The following is a 7,817-nucleotide window of genomic DNA, read 5'->3' on the forward strand; positions in this document are numbered from 1 at the left end:
GAGAACACCTGCTTATTAAGCTACTTTTATTTCGTTGCCTTGGCATTTGAGATGGATGTACAATAAGTTGCGCACACATAATGCAGTTCCCCTGTTACTGAAGAGTTGCAGCGAGCATAATGTGTGTTGGGTAACTTAGATCGACAACGCAAGTGCAGATCTTTTCTCGTGCACTCAGGTACAACTTTCACACCGTGTTCTGATAATGTGTCCTCTTAACACAAACTAAAAACAAAAACTAGGCGGTGTTTTCCTTACTTCGTAGTATCGCTTGTTTGGTGCAACAGAATTCTGGACAAAAAGTATTCACATGTTCGTACCATGTCAACAGTGCATGCACAGAATCTGCGACGCGATGCACATGGCAATACCAAAGTTTTCCCGAGGAATTTTTGAGATGTGAATATTTTGAGAACTGCGCGGGGGGAGGGAGGGGCAGGAAGTGGATTTCAAATTTTAATCCCAAAAATGGAACAAATCTGGTTGGATACCAGGCATTATGGTGCTTCACCAGAGTAAATAAATTCCCCCGCATTTCCCCGAGGGGGAGAATGTGAAAGTGCGAATGCACGGTTGTCGGCCCGCTTGCGGCGCTTGCGCTCGGCCCCCGCAGCCCACCGCCTCGTCGCCTTCTCTTCCATCTCTTCCATCGGGTTTGTAGTATCACGTGTACACCACGCAGTTATCAAGCCGCTATAACGCCGCTGAGTCGCCAACGCACGCCGCTGACGACGTAGTTTGAATGCGTTAAAGATATAAGGCGCGTCACTAACACTGATATCAGCGTCGCCTCCGTGGCTTGGTCGGTAGAGCGTCGCGCTGCGGCCGCAAAGTCCTCGGATCGAAACCTGGCGCCGGATGCTGTTTCTTTTTTAAATATAGAGGAGCACTGCGGACGCCGACGCCGCCGCCGCCGCCGCCGGCGGTGGATGGTTTGGGGTCGCTTATAAAGTGCATTCGCACTTAAAAGTGAAAGCTTTTGAACAGAATAAGAAAGTAATAAGCGCAAACATTGACTCCAAACATTGGCCTGCAGCTTGTGGACCTGCTCTCTACGGCCGTCCAGAAATGAGGTACACTGCGGTTGAGTACAATAGAAAACTCTTTACTGACATGGAGCTCATTCTCAGCCCGCGTCCGGACCGTCCGGACACACACCGACACCAGCACCAAAAACACTCTGCGTCCCGACCCCCAGTGTCCCCGCGCGCGGTTCTTCTTCACCACCGCGCGCTCCTCCCCATCGCTGCTTCTTCCCCGTGTCCGCCAGCGCCATCCCTCGGGCGCCGACGTCTCCAAGTCTTGCGGCCCGGTGGCCGCACGGAAGGCGAGGAGGGCGAGGAAAGGGAGCCCATGGCGAGGGGCTCCCGCAACACCCTCTAGGCCAGAAGGTGTCGTGCCAAGGCGCTCCCCACAAGCTGACAATCTGAGATTTCCAAGCCACCTGTTAAAACTCCTTTTCACATAAGATGGCGGGAGGGGTGGCCCACTGCTGCTGGAATTGCTCTTGCATAGTTCTAGTATTTAGTTCCTGAGGTGCGCATTTCAAACGGACGGCCTAACCAAGGGAGTGGGCGGTGAAGCGAAGCAGCGGGCGGTGCTGAAATAAATAAGCGGAGAACCCTGGGCAATCGTCAAATAAACTGGCACCAATTGCTTGAGGCTCTTCTTAAACGTAATAAATGAAGGCATTGTTTTTTAAACTGTATGCTCTGGAATTTATTGATTGATTGATTGTGGGGTTTAACGCGCCGACGCAACGCAGGCGATGAGGCGCGCCGTAGTGGAGGGCTCCGGATTAATTTTGACCACCTGGGGATCTTTATCGTGCGCCGAAATCTCGTACACACGGGCGTTTTTGCTTTTCGCCTCCATCAGAAAAGCGGCCGCCGCGGCCGGGAAACGAACCCGCGACCTTGTGGTCAGCAGCGCAACGCCTTAGCCACTGAGCCACCGCGGCGGGTCTCTGGAATTTATATTTTTCATTGCGACTGGACAGTTTGAGTCAGGTGCAACAACGATGGTGGACACACTTTTCATTGCAGTCCATATATTCTGCAAAGATTGGTCATTGGTTCGAGGAAAACATGAACCCTATAAAAATGTTTTCTTTTTCCGTAATTTAAAGTGGGCATGTGATAGCAAATGCTTGTTTCCGTGTAGTACATTTTGTGAGGAACTCTGGGCGCTGCCTCTGAAACCTACAGTCCAAATCTTGTACCAAGTTTCGTGGCCGTGTACTAGTACTAACATACCACCCCCACAGGGTACCGCGATGCAAGAAGGTAGTTCAAGCCAGGCCTGGCTGTTAAGTAGTTGGTCCCTGTAGGCACCGGACAGTGACACGGCATGAAGCTGCAGCACGCAGTGTAATTTGCGGCACATATGAACAACACTGACACAGTGGCTATGCCAGCCCGCTCAGGACTTGAGTGCGCTTCTTTATCGTAGCACAGTGTGAAGCATATTCGTTGCCACTGTTAAGTTTATTAAAAGGAATTATAACATTCTACAGCAATTCTACCACCTGTGCTGCTAAACGAAGAGAGATTTACGTGGTTCAACTTACGTACTAACTAACAAGCCAGGTCAAGGCAACTTAGCGTGACGCCCAGCATGAGAAATGCAGGTAGCACATCTCTTGTGCGTCTTATCGCTTACTCGAACAACTTACTCAGGAGGTACACGGTTTGGTTTGAAAGCTAGTGATCCTTTTTAACTCTTTCGCAACGGCACCTATTCAAAATCGTTCAATTGGAACGATAATTTAAGAGCACCTTTTCAAGGCGCTCCGGACGTTGCTTGAACAAATAAAGCTGTTTGGAGTTAAATTTTCAAATGGCCTTTTAAAATCAGTTTTGTTTTCATTTTTGCAACAAAAACGTGATTTTTGACACGCGTTTGAAGCACCTGATTGTGGAAAAGGGGCGTGGTCATCGCGCGTCACTGCTACCAAAGAAGAATGCGCGTCACTCATAATTACTCTGCATCACTGTTTGTTTTTTCTTATTAGGGCATGAAAGGTTAACCAGCAAACGATTTTCAATCGTCAGGTTTGCGCTATAATCCCAGAAATCGGCTGAAAATATTATGCAGTGCCTGTTTGCAAAGCTACTTTATGATTTTAGGCAATTTTATTGCCTTTGCGCCCGTAGTTCTAAGCTGTGTGGCAGTTCCAGGACAATTCGCAAACAGTGTACAAGAGTTTAGATTTCCTTTCTCCATCGCGATATTCATATTTAGCGCTACTAGGCAGTTGCCGAACTTCAAGGCTACCTGCCATGGTGCCTTGGGCGTCCGCGACTGATCCTCGAACAAAGCTTGCCGCTCCTGATTTCTCCCAACCCTAACTCGATTTCTGCGATAAGAACTTCAGATGCTAGTCAAAAGGTCAGACCCGGTCGCCAGATATTTGTTCCGACGAACCCTTACAAAAATGGTTATTGAGATTGAATTGAAAGTCAATTGACTTTACTCAATAGATTGTGTTGACAGTCAATTGACTTTGAATAGAAATTTTGTATTGAGTTCTCGTTGAAAATTGGCCACCGCGTTTCAATTGAAACTCAAAGCTGAGTTTCAATTGAAAGTCTATTGACTATAGTCAACATGTCTGTTGATTTCCAATTGACTTTCTGTTGAGTCTCAATACACTTTTCCTGTTGAGTTCCTGTTGTGACGTGTCAATTGAAAGTCTATTGAGAAAAGTCAGTGGAGTTCTAGTTGAGTCTGTGTTGACTATCTATTGATTCTCCTGTTGAGTTCCTGTTGAGAAATGTCAAATGAAAACCTATTGAGCATATTCAAGACAGCCCGTTTGATTTCATTTTAGTCTTTTATAAAGTTATTTCAACAATTGCCTCGTAAAGTTCAGTTGACTGTACTAAATATATAGTGAGTCTGCTTCAATAATGCAAAAAATCAAGGTGTGCATTGAGCAGGTGAAATAGTGAGGTGTTTCATGGCAACGCTTGCTTTATTGCTCACGAAATCAGCACGGGAGGACTGGAGCCTTGCAGGGTCCACTTGGCTACTTGACTGTGTAGCCTGCAAAATACAACAAGAAACAGCCTTGTTTGTTTCCACCAGTATAGTACGAAATTATTGCGTCCCTTCTTATTAAGCATGCTGGTCTAAGTAGCTTGCTATTTTATGTTAGATAGTTTGTATTTTTGGAAAGCAAGGCAAGGAGACAGCAGTTCAACAAATGTATATGCTTCTTTCAGGTTTTAGTGCATCAAGGCAAGCTAACCACATCAATTAATTCTACAATGGGTAGGGAGTGGAATGGCTTTAGTTGAATGCTTTCCGCATTAAGGCACCTGAAATCTACAGGAACTATGTTTCAACGCGGCAGGGAGCCAAAAAATCACCCGCATGGGTCCGTAATCGTGTCTTCCACATCTTTCAGGCCCAAAAGAAATCCAAATAGGCCTATCAAGACTGGTTGAGCCACTACCTGACAGGAGAAACCCCAAACCTGTGCAAAAGCATACCTGTCAACCTGTGGATTTTGTTTTTTGAATTTTTAATGCTTGAAATCTCGTAAAACAAAATTAGAAAATTGTCAACTTGCATGAACTTTGTTTACAAAATTAGCCTTGATTAAAAAAAACTAGGGTCAGATGGTACTGTAATCTAAAGTTACTACATCAGGCAATCATCGCAAATGGCTTTATGAATGGATGAGCGCATAATACTTTGTGCTTACCGACTAGTGGAAAAAAAATACATGAACCGTGATGGAAAAAAACGTGCCAAAAAGAACGTGACAGGAAAAATACATAACTTAAATTTCGCAGTCTTTTACACTCTTGTAACGATGAAGTATGGTGTGTGCCTTGCAGTACGTTTACCAAACAAGTAGCACTAAGCAGCAGCTTAAAGGGATCATATGAGACATGGGTACATCCACATTTTTGCCTTCATCATAACAATGCCAGAGGGGTATACCAGTATAACAAGGCCGTCTAATGCCAGTTTACACACAAGGAGAACACGAAACAGTTTTGTTTGGTGAGGGGAAAAACATCAGTGTCAGTAAATGAGAAAAAATTTTAAAGCTTGTATCCCTTTGCTTGGCGAGATTTTCTATACACTAGCAGCACTAAAACGGTATAGTGATACCATGCCGACCAATCATTTGGGTAATTCCTAGAGGCAGAACATCTGTCAAAACAGATTGACTAAGCCCTCGCGCAATGCCGGTGTAGCATCAGTCAGTGGCACGTCTGATGCCACATTCACCCAAAATGTTATTCAGTGATTTTGCTATTACTCACACCACATTCAGCCCAACTTATTCAAAACTGCTCCGAGAAAGGCAGTCAGCAGGTTGTGATCAGAAGCAATGGCAAATTTCAATTTATGCTAGCAAGTCGAGCAAGTGCTTAAGTCAAAACTGGTATTCATCAGTTTGAAAGTTTGACGCCTGTGCATGTTCTAGCGCAAGCTGCCTAGCACCTGTGACAAAAATTGGCAAATGAGAAATTCACGGAAAGATACATGGAGAGAATTGGCACTTAGTGGTAAAAGACTAATATATGACAACAGTGTGCAGTCTGTTTCCAACTACTACTAACGCAGCAGGTTTTTTTCTGCATTGGTTTTAAAGCCACAGTGTCTGCTTGCCTTTAGGGTGCCGAGGTAACACGTCAGACTTGTGTAAAGATGTTTTGGGTTCAAACCCTACCTTCTGCGGATACACAGTCTCTATTTTCCAAAAGCAATCAATGAATTTGTTATATTCTTGGGCATTATTTTTTTAGCTGGAATGAAGTACGGTTTAGGCCACATTTGTCACTGCTCTGCACTCAGGGAACGCTCTTTCTCCAAGCAATCGTTCAAATTAATACGCAAATATATTGCTGGCTGCCAGCACTTTAGCTTGCAAGTATATTTTACCGCCATGTCTCCTAACTGGTTGAACACACTATCCTATTTGTGACTGGTAGATCTGCCTCTCAGCCTAGCGCTGTCAGGTGTGCTTGCATGGCGCAGTATTCGTGCGTCTGTTATTGATCCGACAGGCACTTGTTCGATTCAACCTCCTTCATTTTTTTTTTCATTTTCGTTAACTTCGTTCATCAAACATTTTATTTATTTTCATCATGGTGTTCTTTCTTTTTTTATGACACTTCGTACTAGGTAATTCATGGCTGCTGCTCCGTTCTGTAGCGGCACTGCATCTGGGATTTTATTCATTCGTCAATTGCCTTCAAAGGTTTTGTTAGATCTTTAGCTAAAGATACATACAAATATAGAACACGCGAAAGCAATACAGCAGCGCGGAAGACAGTACAACACTGATTGATGTCAAAATGTTGTGTGCCGGTACAATAGCCTCCCCCTTCAATTTGTTACACTTACGTACAGTATTTTTGAAAGGCTGAAGTGAAATCATACCCTTTAGGTCGATCTGGAGACGGCGGGAATAAAAACACTGTTCATATACCGACAAATAACAGAGTCGTGAGTATCGCCATTCAGGTAGGTCTCCACAACATTTGTCATGATGAAATGTACAGTGTGCGTCAGGCTTGTCTAGGGCAAGCGAGCGCACGGCTCCGGAGCGTGCTGGCGACATCTGCTGATAACTGCTGGGGTAGAGATAGCTTGCCATTGCGCGTGCGCGGATCTTGGACAGGGTCGGGCCGGTCGTCATTTCGCATGGGCCACTCTTATTTGCAGACGCCACCACCCACGAGGGGCACTGGTCTTCCCCAGTGCCAGCCATGAGCGGTGACAGGCCAGATAGACGCGCCGTTTGACGCGTTTATCGCAGGCAGTTACGTAATCGCATAAAGCAACGAGCGCCAATCTTCTGAATCTCAAGCGCACCAAACGGAAAGCACGCAACAAGAATTCACTGCAGGGCTTTCGGTTGAACCTGTTGTGCGATTACGTAAGTCCCTGGGGTGATAATGCACCGCGTCAAATTACGCACTGATCTCCGGCGTCACCGCTCACGGCTGGCACGAAGAAAACAAGCACCCGTTGCGGGTGGTGGTGTCTCCAAATTTTAGAGGCCAAAGCTGAACGACGACCGCCCAGGGCCTGTCCGAGATCCACGCACGCGCAATGGCAAGCTATCTCTAACCCAGCAGCTATCAGCAGATGTCGCAAGCATGCTCCGAAGCCGCGCGCTCGCTTGCCCTTGACAAGCCTTACGCGCACTGCACAGGAGCGCTCGGAAAGAATAAACTTACCTTATAACAACGTCGCTCCCAGCGGCGCTCCCAGCGTGGTGAATTTGACGGATTCCAAAGCGTTGCTAACAGGGAAGGTAACACCTCACTTCGCAAGCTTCTTCACCGTACGATCACAGCGCACAGACACAACACGGACACAAAGGATGTTCACCGGCGGTAGAAAAGCGCATACGATGGCTTTTCCTTCAATAAATTCGATGTATCGCCAGCTGCACTGCAATGTCTGACCTTCGATGCTCGTTGAAAAGATTCGCACAAGGCACATAAATCGTCAACAACACGAGCAAAGCTGTAAACTTGCACAGAACAGTGACGACCGCACAGCGTTGGCGCCCGCACGCCCGCACATCCGGGACTGCGAACAAGCGACTTTGGCTTGGCTTGGAGTCGGTTTGCGATGGCTATGCCACGGCTACGCATTCTTGTGAAAAATTGAGCGTGAAAACATTGACACGAGATATTAAAAAAAACCAACGGCGGCTTGTGAGTCCTATGTTAATATTTACGATCATTGTTTATAGAATCATTACCAACCCGTCGAGCAGCAGTAATATTATTTTGCAGATAACCGAACTCCGCCGAGGTCAACGTTTATAGAACCAAGGT

This window comes from Haemaphysalis longicornis, unplaced genomic scaffold (genome assembly GCF_048455015.1).
Source record: "Haemaphysalis longicornis isolate Haplotype H1 unplaced genomic scaffold, Haemaphysalis longicornis Haplotype H1 scaffold_2, whole genome shotgun sequence".
NCBI lineage: Eukaryota > Metazoa > Arthropoda > Arachnida > Ixodida > Ixodidae > Haemaphysalis > Haemaphysalis longicornis.